At 37.7% G+C, this 9,980-nt stretch overlaps 1 long non-coding RNA gene across 4 annotated transcripts; it reads right to left on the bottom strand.

Moving 5' to 3' along the window:
- Positions 1 to 304: 304 nt before the first annotated feature.
- On the bottom strand, positions 305 to 2,449 carry LOC145126122 (uncharacterized). Of its 4 annotated transcripts, none has more exons than XR_013716346.1 (4): positions 1,815 to 2,449; positions 1,170 to 1,703; positions 895 to 1,079; positions 305 to 729 (listed from the first exon to the last, which is right to left on the bottom strand). It is a non-coding gene; the product is annotated as an uncharacterized LOC145126122 (long non-coding RNA). The 4 variants fall into 4 exon arrangements; XR_013716345.1 differs by having other exon boundaries at positions 1,170 to 2,101; positions 2,189 to 2,449; XR_013716344.1 differs by having other exon boundaries at positions 1,170 to 2,449.
- Between the last annotated feature and the right edge of the window lie 7,531 nt (positions 2,450 to 9,980).

Here is a 9,980-nt window from a genome sequence, read left to right as displayed (position 1 = left end):
GCATGTTTTGGAGTAACTATATTGTCAAGTATGAAAGTTTGGGTGTTTCAGAAATATGAAAGTATAGAAAGGGGTTCTTTCAATGTAAGAAGCTAAAATGCATAAAGACTACTCCTAAAAAATTATAATACATGAATCTTGTAAATGAAATGAACAAATTCTTCAACTAAACAATAATACACATGACCAAAACCATGATTTCAATATTAAAATAGTTAATTAGAATGTTAAAGCATTTCTCAAATGTTCAAACCAGGTCAGGGACCAAATACATTTCAATTGTCAGAGTTCTAAAACACAAGGACCACACCCAAATTTCAGGTACTAATTATAGTTCATGTTTATATGCTATAAAAACAATTTTTTTATAATAATGAAATACAAAATATAAAATTAATTACCAGGATCATGAAAAGAGCTAGAAACCTTCACTCAAGAGCGAAACTACCTTTTACTTTCTCCATCCATTCAATAGCCCTCCTGCAGAAAATTTTGAAAACCTAAATAGATCTATTAAATCAATAAAAAAACTTTTCTTTTTCTTCCCATCTTTCCTCAGTGTGTAGATGGAAAGTATTTGGTGCAATGAGTCTACGAATCGGTTTTTGGTGGACAAAATTTGAGCATAATGACAGTTGTAAAAAAGAAAGAAAAAATATTAGATACAAGTTTGCTCCAATGTTATAGTTGTGTTAACAACTTTACCAAACGACTTGCCATTCATTCAATCTGAAAGATGCAATAAAGAAAATATCACTGTCAACTTGGGTAAAATGGCAGAAGTAAATTGCTTATATTGGACGAAAAGTCAAGTATTGCTAATAAAACACATAATGTTACAAGATTATGAAGCTGAAAGGAATCAATAACATAATACACAAAAAAAATATATACCTTTTCAACATTCTTTCTCTCGATGTTTAGATTGTCCTCTTGAATTTTCAAAAAAGACATTCCCTTAACCAAATCACAAGAAATAGCTCATAGGTTTTGTATCCAAGCTGCTTCCGCAGCAAATCTGATTTCTCAGCCAAGGTGTCAGCTTCATCTTCATGCTGCTACAGATGTGTTGAATAATACTAATAAAGAGTAATAAAATGAAAAGGTAAACAACAGTTGTACTAAAAAACTAATAAACTGTAATATAGGATTATTAATCTAATGTGTACCTTAAGCATTCATTGTCCTCGATAAGAGCACAATCTAAGGAAAACCAACCATAATCATCATTCATACTAATAAGAAAAATTAGGAAACAACATCTATGGAAGCAAAAACACCCCATGCAAATTCGAATGCAGATTATAAGTCAACAATTAAATGAAGGAACAATTGGGATCAACTTCTTATTGAAGGTCCATGAAAATATAAACAGAAACATAATGTTTTACTTACCCAAAGAAATAGCTTCCAAAACATGTTTGATTACTTTTCCATTTTCTTCCACCTCAACAAACCCTAAATTGACATCTAACATTATCTTCCACCTCAACAAACCCTGATTTCAAAATACAATTTAACCAACTAATAACAACTAAATCTAATATTACAGTAAAAGAAAATAAAACTCAAGCACACAAGGTCATGGTGATTGACTGATTTCCAAGTCAAAAACCCAGATTTATGGGGAATCCAGTGGAATCAAGATTCCATTCCATCAAATGTTTGGTTGCAAAATGGATGTAATTCAATTCCATTGTGGTCTGTGACAAAAAGTGAATTGCAGAAAATGCACGCAGACAATAAGAAAGGTTAGAGAAGAAAAATAACATGAAATTGAGGATGTGGAAGATGCAATAGAAGTAAAAGCAAACCACGAATTGATTCCTTCTAATTTTCGATTTTTTTCCAGAACATCGAAGGCTTCATTCTTTGCAAAGGAAAGTAGTGACGTTAGAGGTAGAAACCTCCTCCAAGCCACACAAATAACGCAAATTAATAAAATCCCTAATTCAACAGTACATTTGAATGCTCTAATTGAACAAAACTGATGGCAAAGCGTGTAAATATTACCTGCTTCTTGAAGAGAGAGAAAGATTGAAATAACCTGCAATTAAGAATGGTCTCTATTGTGGTTGTATGTCTACAACTATGTAGTGAACTATGGAACGGAAAGGAAAAGATAAACATGTCATTCCAATCACATACACCAAATTAAATCCAAACCTAACATACCAAAAACAAATACCTCTACGACCGACTCTGATATCCTGGAGCGAAGATGTATTATTCTACATACAAAATCAACCAGAAATGTGAAAACATCGAGACTTTTACCAGGAGATAAGATAGTGGGTTGTTTGTGCATAGAGATAGGGAAAGACAAATTGAACCTGGATTCGAGGTCACAGAAGGGGGAATCGATCGTTGTGAGCAAATTTCTACTCCAGATCAGCGGATATAGATATTTCTGGCTATTGATGGAACGCCGAGTACCTGTTTTTACCAATTAAAAGTTGTAAACATCTAACAGAGAACCATCAATTTATAGGCGGATGAGGAACACCTGATGCACCAGTTACTGACATGGACGCAGATGTGGGTAGAGATGAAATCGTGGGTAGAAGAAGCAGGAACCGATCGAATGAACTGCAAACAACCGCTAAATTGGAGTTTATGCGGCTCAGATCGAAAGTTGCAGGAGTTTTAAGGGCCAGGATTTGGACGACGGTTTTTCCACTCACCGTCGTCAATAGTATTAATAATTTGTGCAATTTATAAAGTTTATGAATTTTGATGTAGAATATTTTATGATTTTTTAGACTATTTGACATGATGCATTATTATGATTTTTGACCATTTGACTGGACCTATCATATAGACATTGCCAATCGGTTGATTTTGTATGCCTTATGTGAAAAGTAAAAATAAGTCTCTTATATATATATATATATATATATATATATATATATATATATATATATATATATATATATATATATATATATATATATATATATATATATATATATATATATATATGGAAAAGTTCAATAGAGAACCATAATTATTGGTTCTTCAAGGAACCTGTAACGACGTGAATTTCCAACACAATTTTTTTATTTTTAAAACATAATTTCATTCATAATAATTATCAAAATCCAATGTAACACATGTCCTCCAAATAAAACAATCCCAAGATCTCAAATACATAAAACTCCATCACTGTGTGTACAGATCATGCTGACGCCTTCCCGCGATCCTCGCTGGTACCTGAAACACATATCACATAAACAGCAAGCAAAAATGCTTAGTGAGTTCCCCAAAATACCACGTACGCACATACGCCACTCAAGGCTATACCTCTACAAGACCTTCCGGTCCATGTGTCACAGGGGACTTCCGTCCCAACCCTGGTAGACCTTCCGGTCCGCATCATCTTGACCTTCTGGTCCATACACTGTTGACCTTCCGGCCCATATCATAATGACCTTCCGGTCCATACCATACTATTCAAATCATGCATAGCACATACAATCCATATAACAGCATACGTCACATTCTACTCATAGCACATAAGACCTTCCGGTCACACATAATTACCACTCTAGGTAAAGTATAGTGAGAAGACTCACCTCACATAATGTCTAGTAAACCTTCTGGCTTGATAACCTCGATCGAGCCCCCGCCTAACACATAAGGCAAACATTTCTAATTAATACTTCCTTTTGTCCTCATCTCTAATGAATGGGTAGAAGACCATTCTACCCCTTCCTGACCTCTCTTGATTCAGCATGACCAACACCCTAAGGTCAACTGAAGTCAACCCAGGTCAATGGTCAAATTTTGACCAGACTCGTTGAGTGCACTCACGTTACTCGGTGAGTCCATGTGTGTCCTCTGAATCCTCATAAAGCCTCACTCAACTCGCCGAGCTAACCTTTCACTCGACGCATTACCACTAGACACGAATCGGGGCAACCCGACTCGACTCGTCGAGTCCCCTTATGGACTCGGCGAGTTCCTTCCATGGCAACACTCAAAAGACCTTCTGAGGTCAGATCTGTTTCTCTAACCTATAGATCTGACTTCCCAATGCTCAATAATCACGTAAAGGTCCAATCTTTACACTCATGCAACACACATAAGGCTTTTTTTTGGTGAAATAGCTTCTAAAATGGCAACCTAGGCTCATATATCCAAAGGAACAGCATAAAGCAGAATGGTTGGGAATCTCTGGACCTCTTAAGGTCCAGATCTAAGACTTTTTCCACATTGGGACCTCATATGCATCATATACTATCCAAGAAAGGGTAAAGAAAACCCTAGATTCAAGGGTTCTACACCAAACAGAAGGAAGGGGCGAAATACTACCTCATAATGGAGATCCTTGCTTGGATGTCTTAGAATAACAACCTCCTTTGGTCCTTCTAGCTGAATCCCTTCATTTCCTTTGCAAAAATCACACCAAAATTACTTGATTTCATCACAAGAACTCTCCTATGGCTCCAATGGCGATTTAGGGTTTCTCACAGGGGATATGAGGCGCATCCAAGGTCATAAGTTACTTTAAATAGGCTCCAACCCCGGAACTTAGGGTTTTCTCTGCCCGGTACCTACTCGGCGAGTCCATACTTGGACTCGTCGAGTCCGCTCATTAAATCCACGTGGTCAACTCGACGTGACTCGGCGAGTCAGACCTACGACTCGTCGAGTCCCTCCTAAATCCTCGAAATTGAAACACGAACTATCATACCCGAAATTCCGGATGTTACAAATCTTCCCCAGTTAATTTGATTTCGCCCTCGAAATCGCTTCTCGAACCACATATATAGAAACCAAACACCCGAAAAGCACCACTGAAAGGATCTCACACCAAAACGATATCTTCCTCTATGAATACCTGAACCCGACCAGGAACTCCTGAATTTGAAACAAATCCAGCCCCTCTGCCACTAAGATATCCCTTCTGACTTCCAAATATAAACCCAACAATCGGTTACCGATCACCCATGCCATACGTACCCAACAATCTCGAATACACTTCTAAAGGTTACTCATAACATATTCCAAGTGTCTCACAGACTTCCTTCTCACATCAACTATCTCGGCCCAGTGTCACACAAGTCACGAAGTTCTCTTTACCCAAACAGATACTATACTCCCAACTGAAATCGTCTCACCCTCGAACTCAGCCGAAATAATAATCATTTGCCTCATGCACCTCTTGGTATCTCCCGTACTAACGAACTGACCTCACTCGGGTCTAAGATATTGGGTGACAACAATACCCCTCAACCAATAATCCACCTCAGAATCCAGAATCTCCTCTCGCCTACCCAATGTACTACCAAATCCAAACTCAAACTCGAGAGTCTGGTCCGAACCAAAGTTGGAACCACTTGTCCCAATGAAACAATCATCTCATGACTCAAGCTGCAATCCACGCGAATACCACTTTTTTTCCAATTCCCTCATGATGCGACTGTTGGATATAGTGTCTAAGTGCATAACTATATTTGGTATGTACTTGACCCGACCCGGCATGGTCCATTTGGGTTGCACTTCACCCGAACAATTTATGGATAATCGTTTGAGAATAGTATAAGTTATGATTTATTAATATATTATAAGTCCTAATATATTAATATAAAATCATATTATTTAATTAGTATTGATCTATAATTAATCTAGAATTAATTTAGAGATCAAAAGTATGACTAATTAAATATGGGCTCTTGTATTTATATAGTGTGGGCTAATGCTTATTTGGAATGGGCTAGGCTTGCATGGAAAGTCCATGGATACTCCATGGAGCTTTAACCCATGGATCTCATGGAAATGAAAAGACATGGGTATTAGGGTTTACATGGATGTAACCCTAATCCACCACACTATATAAAGGAGGCTTTGGTTCTTGAAATCGCACTAGTTGATGTGTGTAAACTAAGAGGGCCGATTTCAAGAAGTTTGTGACTATTCTCTCAAGTTTTCAAGTTTGTGGTGATTTGTGACTTCCATTTGAGGCATCCACATTATTGGTGCTAGGCTCTCAAACTCCAAGCAATCAACTACTACTACAAGGTAAGTAATTCTACTAGTTTTATTTGATTCAAGTACCCCATGTCATGCTAGTTAGGATAAGAACCTTGGAAAAATAATTATTTGCATGTATCTTAGTCAAACATAGATCCAAGGTTTCTAGGGTTGCATGTACACCATAGGAGTGTTAGAATGCTGAAAACCCATCAGTGGTATCAGATCCTGGTTTGTTTATTTGATACTTGATGCAAAAAGAAAAAAAAAACTTGAAAATCGAAGTTTTGTTTAAAAGCTCGTATCAAAATTTCAAGTTTTGTATATATACTTACGATTCTTGAAATTTTTGATATGAACATTCATAAACATATGAGTTTAGAAGATCATAGAAATTATGTGCTAATAATTGATTAGATTAATTTTTGATCTGTATGTGTTTTAATGGAGTCCATAACTAGTTCTTAAGATATGGATAACCAAAAGTCACATTTATAAATAACCATTAAAAGAACACATAGGTTACAAAAAATGAAGAGTCTTCATTTTTAATAACCATTAACTCATAAGTTATGAGAAATGAAAAGTTTTGAAAGTTTACAAAACTTGCCCTCAAGTTTTGGAACATGTAAAGTCATATTAAAAACTTTAGTTCCAACCCCTAGAATTTTAAAAGTTAAAATTCAACCCTTATACTTTATAATATTATAAGTTTAATAATATTTATATATGTATAAGATCAAGTCGTCTTACCGCTAGTACGCCTCATTCACGAAGCCGGTCTATAAGGGGGTATAAGGTTGTTGCCTATAAAATGACAACTTAATGGGTGTCCACTCTCACCCACCGCTTCCTTGATCGGTGGAGGGTCGTTAGCCGAACGGGTAGGACAAGGACTTATAAATTCTCATTAAAAGTATAATGATAATACTAAAGTAACTAAACTTTATTGAATTCCCAATCTTAGTTATTTTAGGAAAATGTGAATAAGGTGCTAATCCATGAAATTACACTTTACACTTTGTTTAAGTCGTTAGTGGAGCGTGTGTGGTTAACCGGCACACTAACTTGAACTTAACAAGGTAGGTAAAGGGTGACTTAATGTTTATCATAGTATCGATGGAGCGTGTGTGGTTAACCGGCACATCGATTGAGGGGTAATACATTAAGGGTACCAAGTAATTTGCATGGTTACTTCACACCTTGTTTTGTGATCCTCGGCATTCCAGTCACAAAACTTGAAGGGCACACTCGAGATTGAAACATGCCATTGAAGAAAGTTCAATGAATCTCAAAGAATCTAGGAGTTTCTAAACCAATTAAAACCTAATTAAATATTTCGTTTTTCATGGTGGAAATTGGTGAATCGTCATTCACCTACCTTCAAATATCTTATAGCTTAGATTACGACATCCCTCTTCTAAGTTATAAAATATTGTGTTGGGTCCTAGCCTTAATATTACATTTGGGTGTTTTGTTAAGGACTATCTCTATATCTAATCTAATCTATTCCCTCTTCTTTTCAGATGTCTTCGAATAACAATGCTTCTGGCTCAAACCCTACTAGCTCCTTCTCTCTCATGAATCTTTGTGGAAGAGTCATCTTTGATGGGTCCAACTTTACAGATTGGATCAGAAACATCAGGATGGTCACTTGGTATGAGAATAAAGAATATGTTCTCAACAAGGAGCTGAAGGTACCCGAGCCAACTGCTACTCCTGAAGAGCTTGATGAATATGAGGTACATGAAAGAGATGCTACAAAAGTGGCATGCATCATGATGGCCACCATGACAGCCGAGCTCCAAAAGTCCTATGAGGACTATTATCCTTTTGAGATGCACCAGGACTTGATGGACCGCTACCATCAAAGTGCTCGTCAAGAGCGATATGAAATAATCTCCTCCATGATAACAACCTGAATGAAGGATGGTGAATCCATCACGGGCCACATGCAGAAAATGCAAAGGTATGTGGACCGTTTACTGAAGCTGAATGTGAACTTCCCTGAGGAGTTAGCAATGAAATCATTTTGCACTCCTTGCCATCGTGTTATGATCAGTTCCGCATGACATATCACATGAACAAGGAAGAAGTCACCCTCAGCAAACTTCAAGGACTCTTGAAGACCGCCGAAAGTGGTCTAAAGGGTAAGTCGGTTGTTACTACTCCTACTTCTACTCCAACTGCGGCCAATGTCTTGGCAATCGGGCATGGCAAAGGGAAGAAGAGAAAGAACACTTCTAAGGGTACCAAGCGTAAGACCCTTGAAGGCTCCTCTTCAAGCAAAACCAAGAAAGGTTTTGGCACTCCTTCTGCTAACCCTAATGAGGCTGAATGCTTCTATTGCCATGAAAAGTCGCACTGGAAGCGAAACTGCCCAAAGTACCAGCAAGATTTGAAGGATGGGAAAGTAAAACCCAACCATGCAGGTATATACACTATATTGTCTAATAACTCACCTCATTCTAAGTCTTGGGTCCTTGATACAGGTTGTGGTATTCACATATGTTGTGATTTGCAGGGACTAAAAAGAAGTGAGAATGTGGAGTAGGGAAAGATAAACTTGATCATGGGAAACAGGAAAGCTTCACCTGTCACCAAGATAGGAGTTTATTCCTTAGTGCTAAATAGTGGGTTTACATTAGATTTGAATAAATGTTATTATTCGCCAGAAATGGCAAGAAATGTTATTTCCTTTCATGCATTGTATAAACAAGGTTTTACCTTTTATTTTGATAATAATAATGGTAGTATTGATGCTTTCTTTAATAATGTTCTTTATTTTAAATCATTACCTTGTGATGGCGTGTATGAAACTGTATCTGTTGTAGATAATCTAGGAAATAATGTATTGTGTATTAACTCTTCCACTAGCTTAGATAAAGCATCCTTATGGCATTGTCGTCTTGGACATGTAAGCAAGAAACGCATAGGCCAACTCCAAAAGGATGGAGTCTTGGAGTCATTTGACCTAAAGTCAGATGATAGTTGTGAATCTTGTTTGCTTGGTAAAATGACAAAGTCACCTTTTACTGGCACTTGTGTTAGGGGTGAAGGTTTGTTGGACCTCATACACACAGATGTGTGTGGACCCTTCAGAACCGCCACAAGAGATGCTAATCGTTTCTATGTGACTTTTACTGATGATTTTAGTAGATATGGATATGTCTACCTAATCAAGCATAAGTCATAAACCTTTGAGAAATTCAAAGAGTTTAAGCAAGAAGTGGAGAATCAGTTGGGCAGGAACATTAAGATGCTTCGATCCGATCGTGGTTGTGAGTATCTTAGTACTGAGTTCCTTGACTATCTTAAGGAATGTGGGATTGTCTCACAATTGACACCTCCTAGGACACCACAGTTGAATGGTGTAGCTGAGAGGCGCAATCGGACCTTGTTGGACATGGTTCGTTCCATGATGAGTCGAGCTTCGCTACCAATCTCATTTTGGGGGTATGCCTTAGAGACTGCTGCCCATATCCTTAATCTAGTCCCTATAAAGAAGGTTGCCAAAACACCTCACGAGGTGTGGACTGGAAAAGTTCCCAATCTAGACCACATCAAGATTTGGGGTTGAGAGGCTTTCGTGAGACGCGAGACTCACGATAAGCTCGAACCCCGAAGCTAAAGGTGTATTTTCATAGGCTACCCACAAAAATCCTTTGGTTACATCTTCTACAGACCCAGTGATAATGTGGTCTTTGTAGCAAGAAGAGGATTCTTTCGAGAGAGAGAGAAGTCATGAGCCAAGGAGACAGTGGGAGGCAAATTGGCCTTGAGGAAATTCAAGAGTCAAGTGGTGAAGGAACCTCAAACCCTAGCCCTCAACCTGAGGAGGAAACTCCTGGTGAGCCGACTGAAGAATCTATACCTCTGAGGCGTTCCACCAGAGTTAGGAATGCACCTGAGCATTATTATGGTTTTCATATTACTGCAGAAGGTGAGACACTTATCAGTGATAACACACTGGTAAATCTGGATGAGCCTAACAGCTACTAAAT

Source organism: Lactuca virosa, chromosome 7 (assembly GCF_052849685.1).
Source record: "Lactuca virosa cultivar CGN04683 chromosome 7, Lactuca_virosa_CGN04683_v6, whole genome shotgun sequence".
In the NCBI taxonomy this organism is placed as follows: Eukaryota; Viridiplantae; Streptophyta; class Magnoliopsida; order Asterales; family Asteraceae; genus Lactuca; species Lactuca virosa.
Note: the sequence above shows the minus strand (reverse complement) of the source record. Positions and strands in the feature narration are given on the sequence as shown.